Raw genomic sequence first — 27,986 nt, 5'->3', positions numbered from 1 at the left:
TGACAATACTAGGTTTTTCTTTATTTCCTACAATATTATATCCAAATTATATTTGTGTTGATGTGGAAAAAGACAAATACATACAAAATGTTCAACAGACAAAGTTATTCAACCAAGTAGGTGAATATCAATCGCATAAGAGTGTCACTTTGTATTTCAAAGCAAAGCCCTCAGATACTGCACCTACCTATGTGAGAATCAGGGTCCAGAACCACAGGGGGAATAATTGGAGTAGAAGGGTCTGGCTAAATTATTTAAAGCTAGAAATGGCCAGATTCAGATGGATTTTTCCTGAAGGAAAATCAAAGGAACGAAGTGGAGGGAATCTAGCTCTGAGCAAATGCAGGAAGTTGGGCTCCGGGAAACAGCAGGGAATTGGGCCTGAGAACCTCCTTCCTCTTTTCTTCTATAGCCCATATAATTTGCTGACCACACCACCCTCTCACGTTCCATAATGTTCCAACATCCACACCAATTCCCTCATTCTAACAGAACATCAACTGTACACATTTTTATTGCTGTGTAACATTACCACAAACTTAGTGGTTTAAAACAACTCTCATTGACTACCTCATAGTTCTTTAGGTCAGAAGTCCAGTATGGCATAGCTGCGTTCCTTGCTCAGGGTCTCACAAGACTGAAATTAAGATGTTGACCAGGGCTTTGTTCTTATCTGGATCTTGGAGTGTTCATCCAAGCTCACTCACAGTGTAGGCAGAATTCAGTTTCTTGTAGTTGAGAACATAGGTCCACATTTCTTGCTGGCTGTTGGTGGGGGTCACTCTTAACTCCTAGAGGCTGCCCTCAGGTAATAGCCGTGGCCATACAGCCATACATCACATGGCCATTTGGCAATACATCATTTGGCCATGTCACAGAATGGCAGCTTGCTTCTTCAAAGCCAGCAGGAGCATCTTTCTCCAGTCCACCATGAGATTAGTGTATGTAACATAAGGCAATCATGAGAGTGACCGTCACCTTTGTCATATCATGTAACCTAATCAAGGGAGTGACTGCCCCATCAAGTTCACAATTCCCACCCACTCTCAAGGGGAGGGGATTATACAAAGCATGAACTCCAGGGTGTGGGAATCTTGAGGATCGTCCTAGAATTCTGCCTTCCATACAAATTTAGCCGATAGAAGTCTGAAGTGACTCTGGTGAAATACACATGACTAGCAGACATGACAAAAGATGCTCAGCCTCAGCAGCCTAGGAAATAGAAGTAATAACAATAAGACTACAACTTGGAAAGGTTTTAAACAAGGAGGAATATGATTAGAAAAGTTTGAATATATTTTGTTGGTCTGAAAATGATCATCTATGGTACAATTGAAGACATAAGTGAGATTTTTGTATTTTTCAAAGCATCAAATAATGGTATTACATCAACATAAATATCAATATTTAATTACTTAAAAATAATTCAGTATATCAAAAAATCAGAATACTGAAAACCAATATTACAATCATAAAATGTCTCCTGAACTTGGGGAAATAAATCAACATCAATATTTGTAAATTATTCTCCTTTCTAAAGGGCTACCTATACCTTAAATAAGCTTATTCATTTTCTAAATATATAGGCTTTTCATAACTATGAGAAGTCTGCCCTATTTCATTGTCAGCTTACATTCTTTGACAATTGATAATGGAGCATTTCTTTTCTTTTGTACTCTTCCACATTCCATTAAATCTGTACTCTGATTCTCCTTTCTTTGGTTTTTAATGAAGTAAGTCCTTTCCCTTTCCAGTTAATTTTTTAAATAGAATTTCACTGATGCTGAAACACCCATTGCCTGCTGTTACCCACAGGCAAAATGCTTGCCACCCATGGGAAATGAATGAATTGAGTATTTCAAACAAATAAACATAAACAGTTTAACTTGTGATACATTCTGACTTTGAATTATTAATTCAGTAGCTCTGATACATCCTTGGTGAGGCTCAGTTGAGCTTAGTGACTTAAACTTGTTGCCCAGCAGAGTAGAAAGGCAATGGTGGTTCTGTAAGTTAACCATAAGAACTGCCAAGGATTGTTCCTTTATTTCCTTTTCCTCAAATTATGTCTTATTGGTCATGGGGTCTAAAAACATTCACTATTAATTTTTGCAAATTTGATTTTGAAATTTTAGTCTTGAAGTTTCAAACACAAACATAAGTGGTGGCGATAGTATTATAAACTCAATGTACCCATTTCACCATCCAGCTTCAACAACTATTAACACATGACAAGCTTGTTTCATTATACCCTTACCCACTACTCCCTCAGATATTTTAAAGCAAATCCTACATGTCCTCCCATCTCATAGCATAGAGATATTTCAGCATGTATCTCTAAAACACAAGAGTCCTTTTAGAAAGCATTATAGTCACACCCAATAAATTAACAATAGTTCTTTAATATCATCAAATAACCAGACAGTGTTCACATATCCTTGATTGTCCTATAAATATTTTAAACAGGTAATTCATTTAAATCAGGATCCAAATAAGGATCCAATCCATACATGGAAATGGCTGTTATGCCCATTAAAGCCTTCTCCTTCTGTTTTTGTTTCTCGTATTTCTTTTGGTTGTTATTGAAGATACTAGGTCATTTATCCTGTAGAGTTTCCTAAAGTCTGTTATACTATTTACATTCCAGTGATGTCATTTATTGAGTTCCTTTGTCATTTGTATTTCCTATAAATTGGTAGGTAAATTTAGATGCTTTACCAGATTCAGGTTAATTTTTTCTTTTCTGGGTAGATTTCCTTCATGGGTAATATTGCATACTTCTATCAGGATGTACACGTTGTCTCTCTTTCATGATGTTATCAACTGTTGATGATTATTACATAGACCCATTAATTCATTGGGGAGTGCAAAATAGTGATATTTGTCATTTCTTCTTCATTTATTAGCTAGAATACTTCTATATAGAAAAATGTCCCCTCGTCAATTATTTGGTTACTGAGGTACAGTTATATAAGAATGGAAGACAGATGTTTGATTCTTTCTCTTTAGGAGTTTTCAGTAAATAAATAAATAGAATCACCAAAAGTCATTAATGAGTTGTTTTTAGTACCACTATAAACCCATGGAATTAAACATATTTGATGTGACTTACTCCATTGTAATTTTTGTCTTAATTGATGTTCAAATTATTCCCCCTTTGACCAGTGTGAGCTTATTCAGGTTGCCTCCTGAGTTCTTTTGATATGGCCCAAAAGTCTTTGATAGTTACCTTGCTTTCCAATACTAAAGGATGTTTCAGGTTCGCTTTGTATATTTCTTTTTGTCTCATATCTACAATCAGCCATTTCTCAAAAAAAAAAAAACACAAGTTCCTTTTAATGTAAACGGTAGAAACCACAATCTGGGAACTAACTGTAGTCTTTACTATTGGGCTGGTCATTGTTTTCAGGTATTTTCAGTGTACACAGGTAGGAAAAGATTTTAAAGATAAAATACATCATTGTTTCATATTGATAATTACAATTTATATTCAAGTTTATAGAGTTTTAGGGAGTTTTTCTGATAGCAGCATTATTGAAATCTAATTCATATACCATAAAATTCACCCTTTTAAAGTGTACAATTCAATGTCTTTTAGCATATTCAGAGTTGTGCAGCCATCACCACATTCAACTTTGCAACAATTCCGTCAGCACCAAAAGAAGCCCTGTACCCTTTAGCTGTCATCCCTCAAGTCTTCACACTGTCAGTCCCCCCACCAGACCTAAGCAGCCACTGATCTGCTTTGCATCTCTCTAGGTTTGTCTATTCTGGACATTTCACATAAATAGAGTCATATTATTATATGTGGCCTTTTGTTTCTGGGTTCTGTTACTTAGTGTCAAGCTTTCAAGGTTCATCCATGTTGCAGCATGTATCAGGAGTTCATTCTTTTTTATGGTTAAATAAGTTTCCATTGTATGGATATATTACATTTTGTTTATTCACCAGTTGAATATTTGGATTGTTTCCACTTTTTGGCTATCATGAATAATGCTGCTATGAATACTCTATATAGAAGATTTTATCTGAACATATGTTTTCATTTCTCTTAGATATATACCTAGAAGTACAATTGCTGGATCAAATAGTAACTCTATGTTTAACTTTTTGAAGCACACCAGATAGTTTTCCAAGTGACTGCACCAATTTACATTCCTGCCAGTGGGGCCTGAGGTTCTGATTTCTCCACATTCTTGACAATGTTTGCTATTATCTTACTTTTTTCTTATAGCCATCCTGATGAGTGTGAAATGGTATCTCATTGCCATTTGGATTTCCCTGATGATTAACGACATTGCACATCTTTTCATGTGCTTATTGGCCATATGTATGTGTTATCTGTATAAAAGTCTGTTCAGATCGTTTGATAATTTTTTAAATTGGGTTATTTGTGTTTTTATAACTAAGTTGTAAGAGTTCTTGGCATATTTTAGATATAAGTCCCTCATCAGATATATAATTTGCAAATATTTTCTCCCATTCTGTTGGTTGTACACAATCTGACCCCAACTTACAGTGCCAGCTTGATCTCTTGCTTCTTACCACCATAAACTGTATAGTCTAGCCAAGGCTTACTTCCAGGCCCTGTATTTAGAATCCTTAAATTCTAACTGAAATTTCTTCTCTCCTTCATAAATTCTAACTCAACTTTCAGAACATTGAAACCTTCTCCAGACCTCAAGAAGATGATAACCCAGTTACCTTTCCATTTATGTATCTCCTCTAATATCTAACCTGCTCTTTGCACATAGGTGACACAAGTAAAACAATTAATTTTGGGATAACCTGCATGCTATTAACTCTAAGGGCAATAGAAGTTCATAGAAAGATTAAATAAATGTGGCCTATGGATGTCAGAGGAAATATCTTCCTGGAAGAGGTAGAACCTGAGCTGGAATCCTGTATAAATAAGAGGTTATCTCTTTTTAAACATATTTACAAATTCCAATGGTTAGCAATGCACATCTCCCTGCCAAACTCATTCAGAATTTAAACCTACTTCCTAAAGTACAGCCTTAGGAAGAATAAGTACAACTCATCCACAGCCTCGCCCTATGTATGAAAACTCTTATTAAATTACTTACAGCCAATGATTGTGCTCCAGGGCCAGCTCACTTCTTCACTTCTCACTCCTGGTCTCAAAAGAGCTTATTAAGATCTTATTTAGCCTGAGCCTACAACATTTACTTATCCAAGGAATGTTGGATTATGATTAGATTTATTTGAGAATTGAAAATGGCCATCTAACTAAACCCTGTCCTCCGAACGTAGCATAGCATGATGGTTCTTGGAGTGGATTATGAGATTTGTCAGACTTTCCAGAATCTTATGTTTTCTGATTATCCTTTTAAAATAACTGCTGCTCTTTAAGACTTAGGCAAGACTGTGATTTTGCATTTATGTTTGCAAGGTTGTTCAGGATCCTGATATGTAATTTTTATGACTCTGAAGAAATATGCTAATTTGTCACACCTAAATGCTCTCCCATATCTGATCTTGCTTGAACTTCAAATATCCTTAACCACGCTTGTTCTATTCTTTTTTTATAGCTTATTTATTTTTTTAAGTAATTTTATTGGGATTATAATGGTTTATAACATTGTGTAATTTTGGGTGTACATTATTGTTTATCAATTCCTGAATATACTTCATTGTGCTCACCCCCAGTAGTCTAATTTTTATCCATCACCATACATATGTGCCCCTTTGTCCCTTTAGCCCACTCCCTAACCCCCTTCCCCTCTGGTAACCATTGATGTATTCTCTTTATCCATGTATCTGTTATCTTCCACATATGAGTGAAATCATGCAGTATTTGTCTTTCTCTGTCTGGCTTATTTTGCTTAACATCACACCCTCCATGTCCATCCATGTTGCAAATAGGACAACTTTGTCTTTTTTATGGCTGAATAGTATTCCATTGTGAATATATATCACATCTTCTTTATCCATTCATCTGTAGAAGGGCACTTGTGTTGTTTCCACATCCTGGGTATTGTGAATAATGTTGTCATGAACATAGGGGTGCATAAATCTCTTTGGATTATTGATTTCAAGTTCTTTGGATAGATACCCAGTAGTGGGATAGCTGGGTTGTATGGTATTTCTATTTATAATTTTTTGAGAAATCTCCATACTGTTTTCCAGCGTGGCTGTACCAGTTTGCATTCCCACCAGCAGTGTATGAGGGTTCCCTCTTCACATCCTCTCCAACATTTGTTGTTTTTTGTATTGGTAATTATAGCCACTCTGACCAGTGTAAGGTGATATCTCAATGTAGTTTTGATTTGAGTTTCTCTAATAATTAGCAATGTTGAGCATCTTTTCATGTGTCTGTTGGCCATCTGTATATCTTCCTTGGAAAAATGTCTGTTCATTTCCTCTGTCCATTTTTGGATCAGGTTGTTTGGGTTTTTTTTTTTTGTTGAGTTCTTTATATATTTTGGAGATCAACCCTTGTCTGATAAATGATTTGTGAATATTTTCTCCCAGTTGGTGAGTTGTCTTTCCATTTTGTTCTTGGTTTCCTTTGCTTTGCAGAAGCTTTTCAGTCTGATGTAGTCCCATTTGTTGACTTTTTCTTTTGTTTCCCGTACTCAAGTAGACATGGTATTCAAAAAGATGTTGCTAAGACCAATGTTAAAGAGTGTACTGCCTATATTTTCTTCTAGGAGTTTTACGGTTTCAGGTCTTACATTCAAATTTTTAATCCATTTTTAGTTAATTTTTGTGTATGGTGCAAGATAATGGTCTACTTTCCTTCTTTTGCATGTATCTGTCCAGTTTTCCCAGCACCGTTTCTTGAAGAGACTTTCCTTTCTCCATTGTACGTTCATGGTTCCTTTGTCAAAGATTAACTGTCCATAGATGTGTGTTTTTATTTCTGGGCTTTTAATTCCAATCTATTGATCTGTGTGTCTGTTTTTGTGCCAGGACCATGCTGTTTTGACGACTGTAGCTTTGTAGTATATTTTGAAATCAGGGATTGTGATGCCTCCAGCTTTCTTCTTTTTCTCAGGATTGCTTTGGCTCTTTGGGATCTTTTGTTTTTCCATATAAAGTTTTGGATTCTTTGTTCTATTTCTGTGAAGAATGAGATTCTGATTGGGACTGCATTGAATCTGGAGATTGCTTTTGGTAGCATGGACATTTTAACTATGTTTATTCTTCTGACCCAGGAACATGGACTATCTTTCCATTTCTTCATGTTTTCTTCAACCTCTTTCAATAATGTCTTATAGTTTTCAGTATACAGGTCTTTCACCTCTTGGGTTAAATTTATTCCTAGGTATTTTATTCTTTTTGTTCTGATTGTAAATGGGATTCTATTCCTGATTTCTCTTTCTGCTAGTTCATTGTTAGTGCATAGGAATGCAACTGATTTTTTTAAATTGATTTTGTACCCTGAAACTTTGCTGTAATTGTTGATTATTTCTAACAGTTTTCTGGTGGATTCTTTAGGATTTTCCAAATATAGAATCATGTCATCTGCAAATAGCAAAAGTTTCACTTCTTCTTTTCAAAATTGGATTCCTTTCATTTCTTTTTCTTCCCTAATTGCTCTGGCCAACACCTCCAGTACTGTGTTGAATAGGAGTGGTGAGGGTGGGCACCCTGGTCTCATTCCTGTTTTCAGGGGTATGACTTTCAGTTTTTCACCATTAAGTATGATGTTGGCTGAGGGTTTGTCATATACGGCCTTTATTATGTTGAGCTACTTTCCTTTTACACCTATTTTATTCAAAGTTTTTATCACAAATGGATGTTAGATCTTGCCAAATGCTTTCTCTGCATCTATTGAGATGATCATGTGATTCCTATTCCTCAATTTTTTAATGTGATGTATCACATTGATTGATTCGCAGATGTCGAACCATCCCTGCATCCCTGGAATAAATGCCACTTGAGTGTGGTGTACAATCCTTTTAATGTATTGCTGTATTTGGTTTGCCAGCATTTTGTTGAGGATATTTGCATCTAAGTTCATCAGTGATATTGGTCTGTAGTTTTCCTTCTTTATGATGTCCTTGTATGGTTTTGGTATCAGGGTAATGTTGGCCTCATAGAATGTGTTAGGAAGTGTTCCATCTTCTTCAATCTTTTGGAATAGTTTGAGAAGGATAGGTACTAAATCTTCTTTGAATCTTTGGTAGAATTCTCCAGAGAAGCCATCTGGTCCTGGAGTTTTGTTTTTTGGGAGGTTTTTGATTACTGTTTCATTCTCTGTACTTGTGACTGGTCTGTTTAGATTCTCTATTTCTTCTTGATTCAGTTTTGGGAGGTTGTGTGAGTCTAAGAATTCATCCATTTCTTCCAGGTTATTGAATTAGTGGACATATAGTTTTTCATAGTATTCTCTTATAATCCTTTGTACCTCTGCAGTATCTGTTGTAATTTCTCCTCTTTTACTTCTTATTTTATTTATTTGAGCATTCACTCTTTTTTTCTTGGTGAATCTGGCTAAGGGCTTGTCAATTTTGTTTATCTTCTCAAAGAACCAGCTCTTAGTTTCATTAATCCTTTTTACTGTTCTTTTTTTAATTCTCTATTTCATTTATTTCTTCTCTGATTTTTATTATTTCCATCCTTCTGCTGACTTTGGGCTTTGTTTGTTCTTCTTTTTCTAGCTATATTAGGTGCATTTTAAGATTAATTATTTGAAATTTTTCTTGCTTGTTGAGGTGGACCTGTATTGCTATGAATTCCCCTCTTATGACCACTTTTGCTGTATCCCATAAGAGCTGGTATGTTGTATTTTCATTTTCGTTTGTCTCTAGGTATTTTTTAATTTTCCCATGGATTTCTCCAATGATCCCACGGTTCTTTAATAGCATGTTGTTTGGTCTCCACATATTTCTGACTTTCCCAGTTTATTTCTTGTGGTTGATTTTTAGCTTCGTAGCATTGTGGTCAGAAAAGATGGTTGGGATGATTTAAATCTTCTTAAATTTATTGAGACTTACCTTGTTTCCCAAAATATGGTCTATCTTTGAGAATGATCCACGTCCACTTGAGAAGAATGTACATTCTGCTGTTTTCAGATGGAATGTTCTAGATATATCTATTAAGTCCATCTGATCAAGTGTTTCATTTAAATCTACTATTTCCTTGTTGACTTTTTGTCTGGATGATCTACCCATTGATGTGAGTGAGGTGTTGAGGTCTCTTACTATTATTGTTTTGCTGTTAATTTCTCCCTTTAGGTCTGTTAATAATTGCTTTATGTACTTTGGTGCCCCTGTGTTAGGTGCATATATGTTAACAAGTGTTATGTCCTCTTGGTCAAATGTCCCTTTTATCATTAAATACTGCCACTCTTTGTCTCTCATTGTCTTTTTTAACTTGAAGTCTGCTTTATCTGATAAAAGTATGGCAACATCTGCTTTCTTTTGTTGGCCATTAGCTTGGAGTATCATATTCCATCCCTTCACTTTAAGCCTATGTTTGTCTTTGGAGCTGAGATGTGTTTCCTGGAGGCAGCATATTGTTCAGTCTTATTTTTTAATACATCTAGCTGATCTGTGTCTTTTGATTGGAGAGTTCAGACCATTTACATTTAGAGTGATTATTGATATATGAGGGCTTAATACTGCCAATTTATCTCTTATTTTCTGATGGTTCTATGTTTCCATTGTTTCTCTTCCTTTGCATTTCTGACTACCATTTCATTTTGGTGGTTTTCTGAGGGGGATTTCTCAGTTCCCTCTCTTTTCGTGATTTGCAGCTCTGCTCTGATTTTTTGTTTAGTGGTTACCAGGAGGGTTGTATGAAAGATATTGGATATGAGATAGCCCATTTTCTTACAGCCTCTTATCTCCATTAACCTAAGCAGGTTCCTTCCCTTTCCTCTCCCTTTCTGAGTAATTGCTGTTACAAATTGTTCTGTTTTTAATTTTGTGGGTTTGTGGCTAAGTTGAAGTATTTATCATTACTTTTGATGCTTTCTTTCCCTTTCTCTTTAAAGTTGTAATTGAGTCTTTGCCTTCCTATTCTGGTGGAGAGCTGCAGGTTTCTGATCACGTCTATTTGTCTTCTTGCTCAGAGCTTTGTAGACTTTTGCCTTTTTGTTGCCGGTATGAGGGCATCTTTAATTATTACTTGTAGGGGAGGTCTAGTGGTGATGAACTCCCTTAGCTTTTGTTTATCTGGGAAAGCTTTTATTTCTCCATCATATCTGAAGGAAAGTTTTGCTGCATAGGCTATTCTTGGCTGAAAGTTTTTGTCTTCCAGTATTTTAAAAATGTCATTCCATTCTCTCCTAGCCTGTAGGGCTTCTGCCAAGAAATCCACTGAAAGCCTGATAGAGTTTCCTTTGTAGGTTATCTTCTTCTGCCTTGCTGCTCCTAATATTTTTTCTTTATCAGAAACCTTTGCCATTTTTACTATTATATGCCTTGGAGAAGGTCTTCTAGCATTGATGAAGTTGGACATTCAATTAACTTCATTTATCTGTAAATCTGAAACCATTCCCAGGTTTGGGAAGTTCTCAGCAATTATTTCTCTGAACAAGCTCTCCACTCCTTTCTCCCTCTCTTCTCCTTCTGGAATACCTATAATCCTTATGTTGCTTTTCCTGATTGAGTCAGATATTTCTCCAAGAATTCCTTCTTTTTTTTTAAATCTTAGTTCTGTCTCCTCCTCCACCTGTAGAATTTCTACATTTTTATTATCAAGAAGACTAATTCTTTCCTCCATAAGATCACTTCTACTTCTTAATGATTCTAGTTTTGTTTTGTTTTTTTCAAAGATTGGCACCTGGGCTAACAACTGTTGCCAATCTTTTTTTGTTTTTCTGCTTTATCTCCCCAAACCTCCCCTGTACACAGTTGTATATCTTAGTTGCATGTCCTTCTAGTTGTGGCATGTGGGACGCTGCCTCAATGTGGCCTGGTGAGCAGTACCATGTCCACGCCCAGGATCCAAACCCTGGGCCGCCACAGCGGAGCACGTGAACTTAACCACTCAGCCATGGAGCCAGTCCCTAGATTATTTTTTTATTTCATTAACTGTGTTTTTCATATACAGAATTTCTACTTGATTTCTTTGATAGTTTCAATCTCTTTGGTGAAGAGAATCATTTTATTGCTAAGCTCCTTGAATTGTCTTTCCTTGTTTTCTTGTAAGTCCTTGAGTTTCCCTATGATGGCTATTTTGAATTCTCTGTCATTTAGGTTGTAAATTGCTGCATCTTCAGCATTGGTTTCTGGAGAATTGTGATTTTCCTTCTGCTCTGAATTGTTGCTGCAGTTTCTCATGGTGGTTGACGAGCTAACCTTTTGTCAGGGCATTTGTGGTATTCTTCAGACACAGATTCCATCTGTTACCTCTAGGGGGAAGCAGAAACAGTGTTTCTGGCCCCACCCTGTCTGCTGGAAGCTGTGGGGGTATTATGGGTACTTGCTGCAGCCTGGGGTGTGTTCAAGCGCTTGTGTGGACTGTCCTTTGTGGACAGAGGTTCCTTCCTGAGACTGGGGCTAGGGCCACTGCTTGGCACTGCAGGGGCCCTATGGACACCCCCTCCTCGCCAAGAAGGTGATCCTGTGCAAGCTTGAAGCTGCCGTGCCCACAGCCACCCAGACACATTCCCTCTTTTGGGGCTCGGCAGCCCTATGAGTGCTCACTGGGGGCCTGGTGAGTGCCTGCCCCAGTGTGTAGGTCTGTTTACAGTCCACGGCACCACTGTGCTTGGCAGGGGGGGGCGTCTATGCTGGGACCTGGTCTAGGGCTGCTCCTAGGCATCGCAGGGTTATGGAGGACTCCCCTCTCCACCAGGAGAGCAAGAGCAATCATGAGCATTGGCAAAGGTTACCACTATCTCCTCCTACGGTTGTCCAGGTGTGTGTTCCCACTTTCAGGGCCTTGTGCACTAAGGTGGAAAGTGTTTGTGTGGTGCACAGGGCTATGGGGGAGAGCTGGGCGTACTCACCTCTCTCTGCCACTTCCTGGGCGGCCAGTCCATCCACCCTCAGGTGTATAGTTCTGTGTGTCTCTCAGGCATCCTGTTGTGCTGTATGGGCTTCCTCTGTTGGTCAGTGAATGTCCATATAGTTGTGGTTCAGAAGGGAGAGAGACAAAGAGAATAGCTCACTCTGCCATGTTGCTGACATCCTCTCCTGCTTGTTATACTCTTTCCAGCTTTCAGTTCCTTTCTTCAGAATCAAAATAAAAGAAGGATCTGAAGTTGGTAGAAAGAGCAGTTGAAAGAGCAGGTACTTAAGAACTGAAAAAGTGAGTTATTCTTTTCTTGGTTCAGACAGTCACATTATGTGTGTGACTTCGGGCAAAGCTCACAATCAGTCTTGACTCCATCTCCCTATCTGTATAAAGAGGCGAGGATAGGCAAGTCTTGGACCCTTCCTCCATGTCTGTCCTCAGTAAATGTGCTTCCCACCATGCAGCTGAGTCACATCTCTTATAACATTCAAGTAGCTCTGAGCCGCCATCTTCTTTTGGTAACACCAGTTTTCTCCTATCCTGAGGTTTTTCAGCCCAAGTCATTGCTAGACAACCTATAGAATGCTCATAAAGCCTACAAATAAGTCATTTTTTTCACTCATATGTGGTCATCTGCCTCGAAATCTCAGACTCTTTTGTAAGTTCTCTAGAACTGCTGACCTCGATCCCCACCACATTGCACACCACTGCCATTAAAGTCCCAACAACTTGGGTGGCATAAAAGAGGCTGTTCCTTCTGTGTGGTGCCACAGTCACCAGAGAGGCCTAGGAGTCAAAGGCAAGGCTCTGTACTCCTCACAACTGTAAACCCACAGTGAAGGCCCCTCAAGCGGCAGAGAAGGCTACTCTTCTCTCGGGGTCTTGCAACTTCACACAGTAAGAACTGCCTGAGGCCTAGAGCTATTGTTCCCGTTTACAAACTCCTTCACACTACACTCTCTCACACACACACACATGCGAGTACACACACATGCAAACCTCACAATGTGGCGGAGTCAGAAGGAGCTTCAAAAAAAGACACAAGAACCTCTAAAACTAAGCGCCTCAGGAGCAGAGGAATCTCCTCCTTCCTTTTGCCCATGGCCCACTTTATAAAGTTTTAAAAGCTTTATTGACATACAACTAACATACAACAAACAGTACATCATTAAAATGTACTATTTGCTATTTTGACTTATGTACCACCTGAGGAGTCATCAGCACAATTAAGACAAGGAACATATTTATCATCCACAGAAGTTTTTTCCAGGCCTTTTAATCCCTCCATCTTACCCCTTTCTCACGCACCTCTTTCCTGTTTCAGATATTTACAGGATGTGGACATCCTTTGGGATTGGGGCTCAGAAATCCTATTTTTAACTGGCTCCCCAAGAGATCCCTACACACTAACATTTGAAAACCACAGCCTTGGGGAAGGAGCTTCCCATCCTCTTTGAACCATATTCAATTTGGGGCTTCCATCTATAAAAGTATATCTTTTTTTTTTTCCCCACACTAAATGTCTTAAAAGTCTCCTTTCCTATTGTTTATGATATATGTTCAACTACTCCCATCGTTCTCTTCCTTTATTTTTTGGAATTCCGAGTCAGGTTTGTCACATAGTCATAATCTTTATAAATATATAGAGCCCTGACGTATAGTTCTAAGGGGAGATGGGGGATAATACAAATCTCTGAACTTCATAAAGGTCTGCGAAGTATTATAAAAGGCTCATGTTTTATCACATAGAAATTTCAAACATTTCTATATACAAAGTTTCCAAAAATGTAGCATACACGTTTTCAAAAGCCAGGATTCACCTCACAGTGCCAGATGATTAATTTAGAAAGTTATTTTTTGAAAGGTGTTCATCGTGGTTTTGTAAGTTAAGATAAATTATTTGGTCTTCACCGAAGATATGCAGTCATCCAATTCAAATGGGGCTTCTCCTCAATGGGACTGTATATGGGGCATCAAACGTGATCACCAAAAACACTAAATAATTTATATTGGTAATACTACCACTATTGACATTTTTCTTTATACTATTCCTCAAAATGTTTCTAAAGGGAATAAGACAAAAGTACAATATTTGGAAAGTCCATTGAATGTATTTATTATTTATTGTTGTAATAAAAGCAAACTGAAGTCTCACCTCCATAATTAATGCTTTAAGCTCTTATTTATTCTTTTGATGATTACAACCCCAGGTAAAATTGAGAAAACATAAAAAACCCTTAAATTTCAGGTGGAAGCATTATTATTTTACTCTTGAGCAAAGGAAAGCACTGTGAGTCATTGCCATCAAATGGAAAAATGCCTTATGGTAAATAATGCTTCCTTTTATTGTTGGTATAAAAGTCCCAGCTCTGAGAGTAACCTAGGAGGCATTGCAAGAGGTTTTCTGTGAAAAGAAATAAAACCAAATGATCAATGCAGAGACCAGAGTGTAATCCAGACTCCGAATAAAGCAGGAATTCTCATATCCTAGTTTTTATGGCCAGCCTGCCAAAAGATGTAAACATTAACTGGAGAAAGTTAGGAATGAGGATATAACTGAAGACTTTGGGCTTAGTGTTCTCCCTCTCAAGGAAATGAGGCAACCTTTCAAAGATGTCTGTTGCACTGTTTGATTATACATCCAGAATGCTTCTCTGAATTGTACAGGCTTATTAAATCTCCATAGCAGAGTAAAGAACTCTCTAAGACACTTCTGTGATTTCTAGAAGGGCCAAACTGAGTATGGCAAGATCCTTGATCACAGTGTTTTGACATTTCTTATCTAACTGATTCCAAGTAATGTCAAGATAACTCAATAGCATCCCACTTTTAAAAGTTAACGTATTAAAAATTTTGATGGAAAGATTTACCCATTCATTCATTTAACAAAACTGTTTTTAATGCCCACTATGCCCACCTACAGGGGTCTGGAAGATTCAAAACTCCTCCCTCTTATTTTCACTAGACTAGTTTATCCATGTGGCTCTAAAAAAAGACAGCAGACTTCCTTGTTACTTACCTCTTGTTCAATAAATGCCTCTTCCCTGAAGCCTTCCCTGATCATCTCTACTAGAAATTATGCCTCTCTTCTCTACACCGTATGATCATATATCAATGTTATATTTTATTTGATTTAGTTTTATATCTTATCTTTCAATATAGTCCATAAGCTCCTAGAAAGCAGGGGCCCTGACTCTACACTCTTATTCATTCATTCATTTGTTCATTCAACAAGAAAGATACTGAGCCAGGCATTACGTGAAATGTAAAGATAAGTAAGACACAGGTACCATCATCAATTTGACTTTAGTTTAATTGGTGAAATAAGACATGTAAGTAATTGCCATGACACGATTCCTATAAATTTTTTTACATCTAAAAATGTGTTAACTTGAGCTGAAGGCTTTTCCCAGCATTCCTGGCCTCTGGTTCTTTATACACCTCACATAATTTAACATGATGTCATGGACAGAGTAAGGACTAAATAAATACGTGTTGGATGAATATTTGTCGAAAGAACTTTTCAAGATTTCACTGTTAAGCCCATCAGACTTCCCTTTTGTTCATGCATTTCATAAAGCTACCCACTCTGACACTTTATTACATTTGCATTTTCAGATTCTGGTGGCTCATAATTAATATAAGGAAACAGAAGTCTTAATCGCATTACGAGGCAGCAATGTGCAATGAGAAAAGCGTTGAGCTTTGAGTCAGGGAATCTGCTCTTGACTTTGGTTCCTCCATTTCCTAGGCATGTGAATTGAATCTTACCCTCTGACTCTGGATCTCAGTTTCCTTATTTGTAAAACAGGATAATAATAGCCACCCAACAATGTTGTTGTGAGGCACAAATGAAAGAATGTGTTTGAAAGCACTTGGAATGCTGCAAAGCACTTTAAAAAATGATACTGTGAGCTCACAGACTGCTTATGGCAAGGAAAGGGTAGCATGGACTCAAACACAATAAGAACATCCCTTGCTGCTGTGCCTTGCTACCTGACTTGCTACTGACTCCTTATCGTTTTAGAAAAATCACATTTTGTCACTGAATTCCCATCTTTCTAACCACAACCTGAAAACCTTAAACAGGTAAAGGCTTAGTGGAATCCAGCATTTGATGACCTTAGCAATAGCTGTAAAATCATCAGAAATCTTTAGAATAAAAGTAACAGGTGAATATACCCTTACTAGTCACATATTAACAGTAGCTCTGGATTACAGAATGTTTTCTATGTGCAAGACAGTACGCAAAGCACTTCATAGACATTATCCTAGCAGAGTATATGGATAGAGATCTCAAAGTGCAGTCAGAAGATGCCACGTGACTGGGGCTGCACCAAAGTATAGAATGGCTCCTGGAGTCTGGAGACCTGAATTCAAGTTTAGGCTTTGTCCCTTAACCTAAGTGATTTCTAGTACCTGATTTCTCAACTATTTAAAAAGAAAAAAAAAAAGAGAGAGAGCCAGTGTTAGTTTCTGCCACATAGGTTGTTGTGAGAAGTGAATTTACTAATTCATGGAGGGCATACGCAGCATGTCTGGCTCAATATTGGGTATTAGTATTTTTTCATCTCTTCCACCTACTAGCAAATTACCTTGGACAAACTACCTAATCCCTCCAGATCTCAATTTCCTTATCTGTAAAATGGGTATAAAAACAATGTTTTCATCATTGTGCTATTGTGAGTTTTAAATTATATAATATGTAACCTGGAAAACACTGTAGATATTTTAATTCATATTATCACCTCATTCTCCTTCTCTTCTGTCACTTTACTCTTCATACTAAGCACAGTAAATTACAAGGATATGCTCTCTGGAAAGAAATTCTGGAACAAATTAAAATTCCAAGAAAACTGTACATTCTATCACCATGAAAAGTTATCTCCCTTGGGCTGTGAATGCTTCAGATCAGTGGCAGCCCCAGAGCCATCTCACTTTACAGGATGATGCCGTGTGGATTAGTGTCAGCAATCCGTAAGATGCAGTGGGTTGTAGGACACCTGGCGCCCATCTCCTCTTCTGCTGATTCACTGGACAGCAAAGAACAGATTCCCAGATGTTCACCCATGCAATACCCACCAGGCCTAAAGAAGCTTACAAGAGGGATCAGTATGAATTCCTTCCTTACGACAGTAGAAAGGAGCAAGGGAGTAGAGAGGCATCCTGTTGAAGTGAATAAATGCTGTGGGAAGAACTGAAACAAATCATTTTTTGCTCACAGCTCTAAAGGTCTGGGCTTGCTGACATGCACTTGAATAGCTTTTCCCTCTCAGCTCTGTATAGACATTAGACATTTCTAAGGTAAGAAGATTCAAGATACTATGAAGTGCCTTTTCTTGAAGACAAGCCAAGCTATTTATTCCTCATCTAATCAATACCAGCATCCAACCAAAGGAAATATACTAACTTAATAGCCCATATAGAACTCCTTGAATTTGACGACCTAAACATTAGTACCAGGCTGTAAGAGTGGTTGATCTTACAAGAACAGAATCTACTTAAACATCATTTTGAATAACATTTTTATTTTTGGTTCTGGTTGAATGAGATACCGCAAGGAGTCAATGTCAGTAGACTGAAGTAACGTGGACATCTCGAGGGTACACTAGCTGCCACTGTGCATGATGTGAACATCCTAGACATATAGTATATGTGCAATCATAAGTTGAGGAGTCCATGGGAAATTATTGTAATAATTATTAGTATACCCTAACTTTTAACTCCATCAACATCTACTATTTTTCAGGTTCTAATTACATAAACCATCTGTTATTATTAATACAGCCATATAAATAACGTATGTAACATTATTACTCCAAAACGTTCCACCAACGCTAGTTCTTCCACCTCATAACCCTGCCCCAGGACAATGGAGTCAGTGATATTTACATATTTTTCAGCAGTCCACACATTAAGCTAAAGCATTCTTCTTCCCGGATTTAACTAATTTTCTTCCATCCAAGTAGAAATAATCTCCTTTTCTACATTCTCACTAAATTTTCTTACTATCTCTATTATAACATTTGTCACAGTCTATAGGTATTAGATTTATTTATGTATATGCTTAGATTCTAAAAGCCTAGAAGGCAGGTTCTATCCTCATCTTTGCGTAAGACCCTCCCCACCCCGCCTCCTCTCTACTAGGTGTTTGCACCTGTTTGGTATTTAATGGCCTTTTTCTGAATGATTTTTTTAAAAAAGGTTACTGCTCACCTCAGTTATATTTTAACTAGGGTGCTATTTGCTGACCCTTAAAGTAAGATGATAGTGTAGCCCATCCTCACTCCTTATAAAAACATGTGGTTATCTCCTAGGGACACATGCAACCAGATTCATTCTGTGCCTTCCTCTCAGCTACACAGGACATCCCTCCCGCAGTTCTTAGGGTGATACTTTCTCTCCATGCCACTGTGGTAAGTGGCAAGCAGTGTGTTTCCCTAGTGAGAAGGAAATCAATAGGTTGTATTTTACTGTGACAGCTGGGTCATTTGACTTGAGTCTTATTACACTTGATGGCTACCTTTAGGGAATGTCTTTTTCAATTGTTTATTCTCCAAGCCTCTTGCCAGTTCAAACTACAGAAAACAAAAGGGGAATCCACATTTTGCTAATGTGCACTCACAATTTGGAAAGCACTTTCTCACACATGGGCCCAAGAAGATATTTCAGTCTAGTGAAATTCATAGATATTTACTGAGTATCAATAAGAGTATAAGAATGATATAAAAATGAATAAACTCTAATAGTTCACTCTTGGATATTATATTTAGGAAATAATACATACATACATAAAATTAGAAATTATCTGAATTATTTAAAATAGAAGACAAAAAAATGTCTAAAATATCCAATTTGGGCAAGATTTTAATAATGGGCACTCATTTCAGGAAGACAATCTAGCTGGACTTGTCAACTCATTTACTGAGTTTTTCAGTAGGGGAACTATCAGCGTTTCAGCAAAGCAGTCTTTATGGCATAGGACTGTTGTCAGCATTACCAGAGATTTAGTACCCCTGGCCCTTGGACATGGCCACTGTGTCAACAAAAATGCCTCCTTATCTTTCCAAATGCCTTCTAGGGTAGCACCCTTAGTTGTGAACTGACTGTACCAGTCAAAATAATCTAGGTTATGCTACAGTAACAAACAACTTCAAATCTCAGGGACTTAATACAACAAAAATGTATTTCTCCCTTACCCTACATATCCAAAGCAGGTCAAGAGGAGTATTCTGTTCATTATAATGACCAGAGACCAAGGCTGATGAGGCTCCATAGCAACAAATACATCCGCAATCACTATGGCAGTGGGGATCTCACAGGGAGGGTTGGAGAGAAGAGACAGAAGAGCAAGGACACTGTAGTTGCAGATATCAGAATGAGTCAGCAAAGTACAATTACTAAAGGTGAAGGCTATCCCTTGAGATGGAAAACCTGAATCCCTAGGTACCATAGAACTAGTTTTGTTCCATGAATAAAAGAAGATAGTTAAATAAGGAAACCCAGCAAGAGGCCATGTATGCAGGAAGCACACTGTCACCATGGCAGTGTAGGAGAAAAAGACTGAGTCGTAAAAACCCCAAAGTGGCCTATTCCATTCAATGGAAAGAAAAGAAGGCTACATGAACTCATATACCACTCCCTGAACCACGAGATAATCCCAACTGGCCTGGAACTCAGGTCTGGCTGTGTCCGGATGTAAACCTGCTCCTAATCATTGGGAAAACTCACCCTTTCAAGGACGCCTAATTGACAAGAGAACCAAAACAGGATATTCAAAGATACACTAGGGAAAAAGGGAACAAATGGAAAAAAACAAGAAAAATAAATGGCAGATTCATAATAACATCCAGAAAAATATTGTCATGGAGCATACAAAAATCACTGCCAAACATTTCTCCTTGAATTTTAAAAACTGAAGAAGCAATCAAGTCTATGAAGCAAGAGCTCAAAGCACAAATAAAAGAACTTTGAGACAAGACGACTAGACAGCACAGGAAGATAAAACATGAGTGTCAGAGCTCAAGAAAGCAGTGGGAGAAAAATGAAACCATCAAATTTATAAAGGACAAATGTAGAGGCATATAAAGGAAAAGAGACACTGCTATAAACACTTTAAGGAGCAAAGATAAAATAAATAAGAAAACAAATGAAAAGGATTTGTAAAAGAATGAAAGAGCATACAACAGGATGTAATAACTGGAATCCTTGAAGAAAAAAGAAAAAATAGAACAAATATTTAAAGGGCAGATCCACGCTGGCAACCAGAAGAGGAGGAAGAAGTGATGTGGCTGTCACTCTGCTGAGGCCACACCAGACTCCCAGGGCACAGCTGAGGAGTTACAGCATGTCACACTGCCCTGCTGTTCTCCTTCATGTGCTGAAGCTGCAGCCCACAGCTCTCTGGGCACTGCCCATCCCAAAGTCTACAGCAGTAATGAAGATTCCCTCACACATACTCATCAGCAAAGTAGAAGAACAGATTGTTAGCTGCAGGGAAATACGCAGAGGCTATTTGTTGTCACAAAAAGCAGACATATATCTTTCTGAATCCATGAGCTGACACGGTCTGAACAGGCCCATTTATCACTGGAATTGCAAAGAGATCGTCGTACGAAGCTGCTACTGCTCATGCTGGAGACGGGGGAAAGAGAAAAGAATGCGAAAGGATGAAAGTCCAGCAGAATATGAACAAGATGTCGCTCCTCATCTTCAGGCATCTCCAATCTTCTGCCGTGGAAGTTAGAAGCCCAAGTCCTTTGCTTTTCTAGAAATAGAGGCCCACCACAGAGACACACCTGCAGAAACTCAGGGGGGTTCTTTTACAGGGACCTATTTTTTCCTTCAGCAACAGAATAAGCCAGCAGAACCAGGAATTGGAAGCAAAACTACAAAAGATGATCAAATATTTATAAATAAACAGATAACCAAAATTGTGTATCTAAAGAGGCACATGGAGTTCCTTGAGGCTGAGAATGTAAGAGTAAGGAAAGAAAAGAAACAATGAAAAGCTGAAAAGGTCAGTCTTCAAAGAGCTCTAATAAAAAGGAGCCACAGGTAGATGCTGATTTTGTGAGAAAAAAATCAGAGTTATGGAGCTTATCATCACATTTAGAAACTTGAACATCATCAGTCTGGCAGAAGTTTGCAGCAAACACTGGGAAAGCCACGGACATACCAACGCCCAATCTTCCTCTCTTTAATTTTCCATCTCAAGAACTTCTTCTTGGGGCCAATCCCATGGCGTAGTGGTTAGGTTCTGCATGTTCCACTTTGGCAGCCCAGGTTCACGGGTTCAGATCCCGGGCGCAGACCTACACCACTTCAGCCATGCTGTGGCCACAACCCACATATAAAGTGGAGGAGGATCAGCATAGATGTTAGCTCAGGGGGAATCTTCCTAAGCAAAAAAAGAGGATGATTGGCAACAGATGTTAGCTCAGGGCTAAGCTTCCTCAGCAAAAACAAAAACAAAAATAAAAAAACCTTCTTCTCTTACAGGAACTCTTAGAGGAATATTCTTCTGGAGAATGTTCTTAAAGGACTTATAACCAAGTAAAATAGAAAAGCACATGAGAGGAAAGGAGGGAAAATAATATGGTTCATACATAATAACAACACCACCAACATACAGAAAACCACCCATGCCAGGGATACTCCCTAGAAAGGCATAATCTGTCAGGACTTCAGGAGCAAAGGCAGAACCACCACTTAGGAAACAATTGCTGTGAAATATGCAGCATATCTGATTTGTTGACTCAAACCAAGGATTCCAGATTTGGCAGACATCAAATTCCTGGAGGTTCAGTTTATCCTATTAGAAACCAAATGGCTACTGGGAGATCTTTTTCAAGAAACAATTATTTCTTTTCTTAAGGTTATAAATATATAAAAATATGTTTTATGTAATAACGTATAATGTCATAAAAGATAACTCAATGCCAAATTTTAATATGAAAGCCTAGGGCTCTCTGGATTCATTTTGTTATGCAAATTTTATTCATTCACATGAGGTGTGTAAATTACATCCCTCTCTAGATGACACTATATTATATGTATCACGCTTTGAGCTAATTTAACATAAAGATAACATTAAGACTAAGAGAACTCTTTAAATTTCTATTTTATAAGGAAAGAAATAATTAGTTTTGCTCTTTTCTTAATTACTAGTTTACATAATGAATTAAGGTACTTTTGTAAATTTAACTTTTTTTGTTTGTTATATAGTGCACTATTTAAAAATATCCAGTGAATTATCCTTTTCTCTTTAATGATGAATGACTAGAAGTAATGCTAGTTGGCTGTTTTTGGTTACAAGAAAGCAATAAAATAATTGTACTTTAAAATAGATATAATTCAGACAAACATTCCTAAAATAAAGATAAGAGAATATATATATATTTGTCTATAAAATATGGTATTATATACATATTTATATGGTAATATTTATGCCTGGGAAACTGAACTAGAATAGTTAACAAAGATATATATTCTAGCAAAGATGTTATTGAACTTCAACAATTTTAGGAAAGAAGGGAGAAAGGAAGGAAAAGAAAAAGAAAAGAAAATCATTAGGGCATCTAGGCAAAAATATCTAGTTCCTTACATCAGAGAATAAATTGGACTGGCATCGTAACTCTCCACAACAATATTCAATGTCAGCAAATAGTGGAGTGACACAAAATCTTTAAGGAAAGAAAGTGCTATCCCAAGTGGTTATACTTTGCTGCCTTGGCCTAGGTTCTTCAGTGCAGAGTCCGGAACAAAGGTTTCATAAAGTGCCTGTATTAGTTTCTTGTGGCTACTGTAACAAATTACCACAAACTTGGTGGCTTAAGACAACAGAAGTGTATTCTTTCAAAGTTGTGGAAGGCGGAGTCTGAAATCAGCATCCCGGAACTGAAAACCAGGTGTTGCCAGGGTTGTGCTCCCCCTGGAGGCCCTAGGGGAGAATGGTTCCTTGCCTCTGCCAGTTTCTGGCGTCTGCCATCATTCCTTGACTTGCAGCCACATCACTCCAATCTCTGCTTCTCTGGTTGCACTGCCTTCCCTTCTGTATGTAATCTCCCTCCGCATGCGACTTATAAGGACACCGGTGATTGCATTAAAGACCTGCCCAGATAATCCAGCATAATCATTCCATTTCAAGATGCTAATTAATCATAATTATAAAGACCCTTTTTTCAAACAAAAGGTTCCATACAGATTATAAAGAAATTAAAGGAACTGTTTAATTCTACCTCTCTTCTTAATTCAGTGCAAATGAATTTGAAAACTGGGATAAAGTCGATAATATTCCAGAAGTGTATAATTTAGCAAAAGTATTTCCAGCAGAAAATTTAAATAGATTTCCAAAATGCAAATAGAGAAAGGTGTCAAAGATCCTCCCTTCCCATCTCCCGCACCCCTGCCAAAATAATAAAGGGCCTGGACTAGAGGATTTCATAGGAAAATTCTAGCAAAACCTTTAAAAAGCAGATAATTCCAAAGGTACAGAAAAAGAAGGAATGTTTCCAAACTCTTTTTATGACATGGGCATAAAAGTGATCCCCCAAATCAACAAGGATTACAAAAAAGAAAACTACCCACCATATTTCAAAGGTTCACCAGAAGGCACTGATAATTCAGTATTAGGATATGTGGAAATCAATAGTCTTCTTGTATTCAAACAACAACCAGTTAAGACACAATAGAAGGAAAATCTCTCATTTTCAATAACCACACAAAAAATAAAATGTATGAGATGAAATGTGTGAGATCATCATGAAAAAGACTTTAAAATGCTACAGAGGAACACAAAATAAGACATGAACAAAAGAAAAATCATTCCATGTCCTTGGATAGGATGACTCAACATCATAAAGATGTCAATTCTCCCTAAATTAACCTACAATTTTCACACAAGTCTAATAAAAATGTCAGCATCATTTTGTCAGACTAGTCAAGCTGAGTTAAAAGTTCATGTGGAAAAATAAACATGTAGAAATAGCCAAGAAAAGCCTGGAATAGAAGAGTAATAGCAGGAACTGGTCTCCAAATATTAACACATTACAAAGCTTTAGTAATTAAAAGAGTGTGATGCTGGCACATGAATAAATAGACAGAGCATGGAACAGGATATGAAGTCTGAGAATAGACACACATTTATATATGGCATTTTAGAAAAGGTGGTATTTCAAAGAGGTCGATAAAAGGTGGATTATTTAATAAGTAGTGTTCAGAAAAATGGGTCAGGGGAAAGAAAAAAAAAAGAAAAAGAAATAGAAAGAAAGTCTGATTCCATTCATGACACCTAAAAATAGGATAAATCCCAAATGTACTAAATTTTTAAGTGTTAAAAAAAATCAAAATACCCGGGGAAACCGGAGAAAGTGGAAGGCCTTTCTAATTATGACATGAAAATCAGAAGCTATCAAAGGAGAGACTGATAAATTCAATTACGTGTTTAAAAGATGTGCATGGTAAAAAGTACAACGAGCAAAGTCATGAGGCAAATACCAAATTGGAAGGGAAAAAAAGTGAATTTATATCACAGATAAAAGCTTAATCTCTCTAATGTATAAAGAGTTCCTAGAAGTCAAGGTGAAAAAGACAATCCAATGAAAAAACAGGCAAAAAAGGTTACAGTTCACAGAACAGGAAATTTGAATTGTCCTTAGACATACATTAAGAAACTCACTCATAAGAAGAAAAAGGAAATTGAACCATTTTCACTTTTCAGATTGGCAGAGATCAAAGTTCAATAATTCACTGTTTTGGGGAGACAGGTCTTCTCATCCTTGTTGGTGAGTGTAAATTGGTGCACCTCCTGTGAAGGGTAATTTGGTAATGTCCATCAAGTTTATATATACCATACCCTTTAGAAATATATTCTAAGATACACTCATATGTTTGTGATGTGATGTATGCACAACGTTATTCACTGTAGCACTATTTGTAATAGCAAAAGAGTGGAAGCAGCCTAAATGTCTTACTAACGTCCATCACTATGAGGCCAGTTAAATAAAGTGTAGTATGTCCATACAATGGAATACTACAGCGCTGTACAAAAGCATGAAGAATTGATATGATTGAAATAGAATGATCTCCAAAATCATTGGAGGAAAGAATACACACAGGCATCTCTGACAAGACACACAAGAAACTGCTAAACTGGCTGTGTTAGTGAAGGGGAATTGGGTGGCTGCGGACAGGAGAATGGACATTGTTTATATACCTTTTTATACCTTTTGCATTAAAAATTTAAAAACAAATAGAAGAGGTAAGTGCCAAAACGAACTATAGAGATAGTAAGTAGTAAAAGAAAGAAACAATGAGTAAAGCTGGCTTTCAATCTCCTATTTCCTTCCCCCCAAAGACACACAACTTCCTCCCGTTACAGTTTCGCTTGCTTTCATTGGCCTCTACCTTCATCTATTCTGAGACCCTACTGTTTCCTTTATCTCAAAAGGTGCCTTAATATTTCTAATAATTTCCCAATCAAAGTTATTTTAGTACATCTCAATTTCAACATGTGCTATGTGCAATAACAAAAATGCTTGAAATCATTCATTTGAGGAATCAGAAGAGACCAAACTCAAACTTTTGGAAGGTACTTTAAAAAACAACAGTGGTTGAAAGCAAATCTTGCCTGTTGTTCAGAAAATGTGTTATGCACCATTTTAATAATATCTGTTTGGAGAATTAAAGATGTCCTCTCCTGGGATACTTAAATGTAATAAGCACAATAAGAAGGTAAGCTTTTAGATAAAATATGAGTGAATAAATATCAAATAACCATAGTATCCATGGAGATGCACAAGCCTGTATATTGGCATGAGGGAAAATATTGAAATTTCTACTTCTATTATTTCATCTTATCCTTATAATGTATAAAGTAGTACATTCATATATAATTTATAAATAATAGATCGGCATGCATAAATGCCTGTTGTTTGCTCAATATTTTTTATCCACAGAAGCATGTAGTCAAAATGTTTGGTGACCATAGCCAAATGATTTTTTTTTCACATAAATAAGGAGAAATCACATGCATTATACAATGTTGCATCAGGCATACTGAGAAGAAGCAGCCATAAACTAATTTCTAAGTGAAATACTATTGAATTCATTTGGTACGGCACTTAGCACAATGCCATCTGAAGAGAGAGTCCTAATAAATACTAGAATTTTCAAGTTAGGTAACAATGTTAGATATCACCTATTTCAAATCTTATCTTAAATGTGAGGTAACTACAGGCCAGAGAGAATAAATAACACTTTCTACATCACATGGCTGACTCATAGTGACAGAGCCAGCTATAGAACTCAAATTTCCCAACATATGGAGATACTTTCTACACATGTATACAACACACACGTATATACACATATATGCTTGTATATACATGTTCAACATTTCTATACATGTATACAACACATGGAGAGAGAGATATGTGTGTAACAAAATGGAGAGGGTCTTTGAAATTAAGCAGCAGGCCAACCCAGTATTCTCACTACTTTATTTTCTCCTATTCCTTTATTTTCTGAGCTTTACTCTTTTATAAAACAGATAGACAATCATGCCTTGCTTAACAACGGGGATATGTCCTGAGAAATTCATGGTTAGGTGACTTCATCATTGTGTGAAAATCATAGAGTGTACTTACACAAACCTAGATGGGATAGCCTACTACACACCTAGGCCATGTGGTACTAGTCTTATGGTACCACCATCAGATATGAGGTCCATCATTGACTGACTTTGTTATGCAGCACATGACTGTAATGGTAATATATCTTCCAGGAGGATTGTGAGAGTTAAATAAGACGGCATGTACTAAAGCACCTGGTAAACTTGATGGACGTTACCGAATTGCCCTTCACAGAAGTTGTACCGATCTACACTCTCACCAACAAGTATGAGAAGACTTGTTTCCCCACCCTATTCCTCAAAAGAGTGAATTATTGAATTTTTGATCTCTGCCAATCTAAGTGAAAATGGTTTAATTTCCTTTTTCCTATTTATCGATATCTTTATTTTTATCTTTTTTTTTTAGCCTTCCCAAAATCATATCCCGTTTTACACAGTGGAATATGTAGTGAATTTCTTTTTTATCATGTTAACTTTTTAAGCCATTCTAAAGGAGAAAAGTTCAAACCTGAATTTAACCCTGTCTTCACCCATGTACTCTAACAGAAACAACCTCTGAACTCTAAATGTCTTTCTTTCTTACTAGTAATCCTCTGAGAACAACCCAGAACAAGAAATATATACCCAACTCTACCCAAAGGTAAAGAAAGGTGAAACGACTCTGGAGTGGACTCTATAGAAGTTGAATTGCAAAGAAGCAATCAGAATTAAAAGTCCATTCTTAATGGATGATAAGAATTTAGATCTGCAAGAACAGAGCCTATATTAACTCCTCAAATCCATTAGCCTGTTTTTGAGTTGAATTTTCTCCAGAGCTCTCAAAGTAGAAATAATACCTTGAGTATAAAAAAATTGAGATCATGACGTTAAAAAAAACTAAAGAGAAATTAAAAGTATTTATCCAGATAATTCAAAGTGATTTTTAATACCTTCATTATATTTGCGTAGTCCCTTCACTATACCTACAGGTGGCATTTAAGAAATTTGAATCTGAATTCACACAGACATTAGTTTCAACTATGGCTATGTCACTTGACCAGTTTTGTCATATACTGGGAAACTGATATGCCATTGGGTTGGGAAGATTACACGGCATAACGCAGCTAATTGCTTAGCAAAGTGTCTAGCATACAATTAAGCACATAGAAAACTTAATTCTTTTGTGTCAGACATCTCCAGACAGGCTAAGTGGCATGCCCAAGGTCTTATCTTATGTGCTGCCCAGGAAATTTACAAACCCAGGCTTCTCCTCCAAGGAGATTGAGAGCTGGGACATTTAGGAGTGGACTAAATCAGAATTCTTAAAGGGACTGGGGGAAAAACTTGGTACCTGGCACGGCCAACTTCAGCGCCACAAACATCCACCACTACAGGTTCACCTTTTCCCCTTCCGAGGCAGGCCGGAACTACATTTCCC

At 37.3% G+C, this 27,986-nt stretch overlaps 1 long non-coding RNA gene and 1 pseudogene across 1 annotated transcript; one reads left to right on the top strand and one right to left on the bottom strand.

Annotated features, from left to right (window-relative positions):
- On the bottom strand, nt 1–27,986 carry LOC139078795 (uncharacterized). The gene is made up of 3 exons (XR_011531910.1): nt 27,900–27,986; nt 11,930–12,025; nt 1–1,212 (listed from the first exon to the last, which is right to left on the bottom strand). It is a non-coding gene; the product is annotated as an uncharacterized lncRNA (long non-coding RNA).
- Nucleotides 19,202–21,186, top strand: LOC139078361 (nuclear receptor-binding factor 2 pseudogene; annotated as a pseudogene).

This window comes from Equus przewalskii, chromosome 22 (assembly GCF_037783145.1).
Source record: "Equus przewalskii isolate Varuska chromosome 22, EquPr2, whole genome shotgun sequence".
Taxonomy (NCBI): Eukaryota; Metazoa; Chordata; class Mammalia; order Perissodactyla; family Equidae; genus Equus; species Equus przewalskii.
This window is presented reverse-complemented; position numbering and strand designations above follow the sequence as displayed.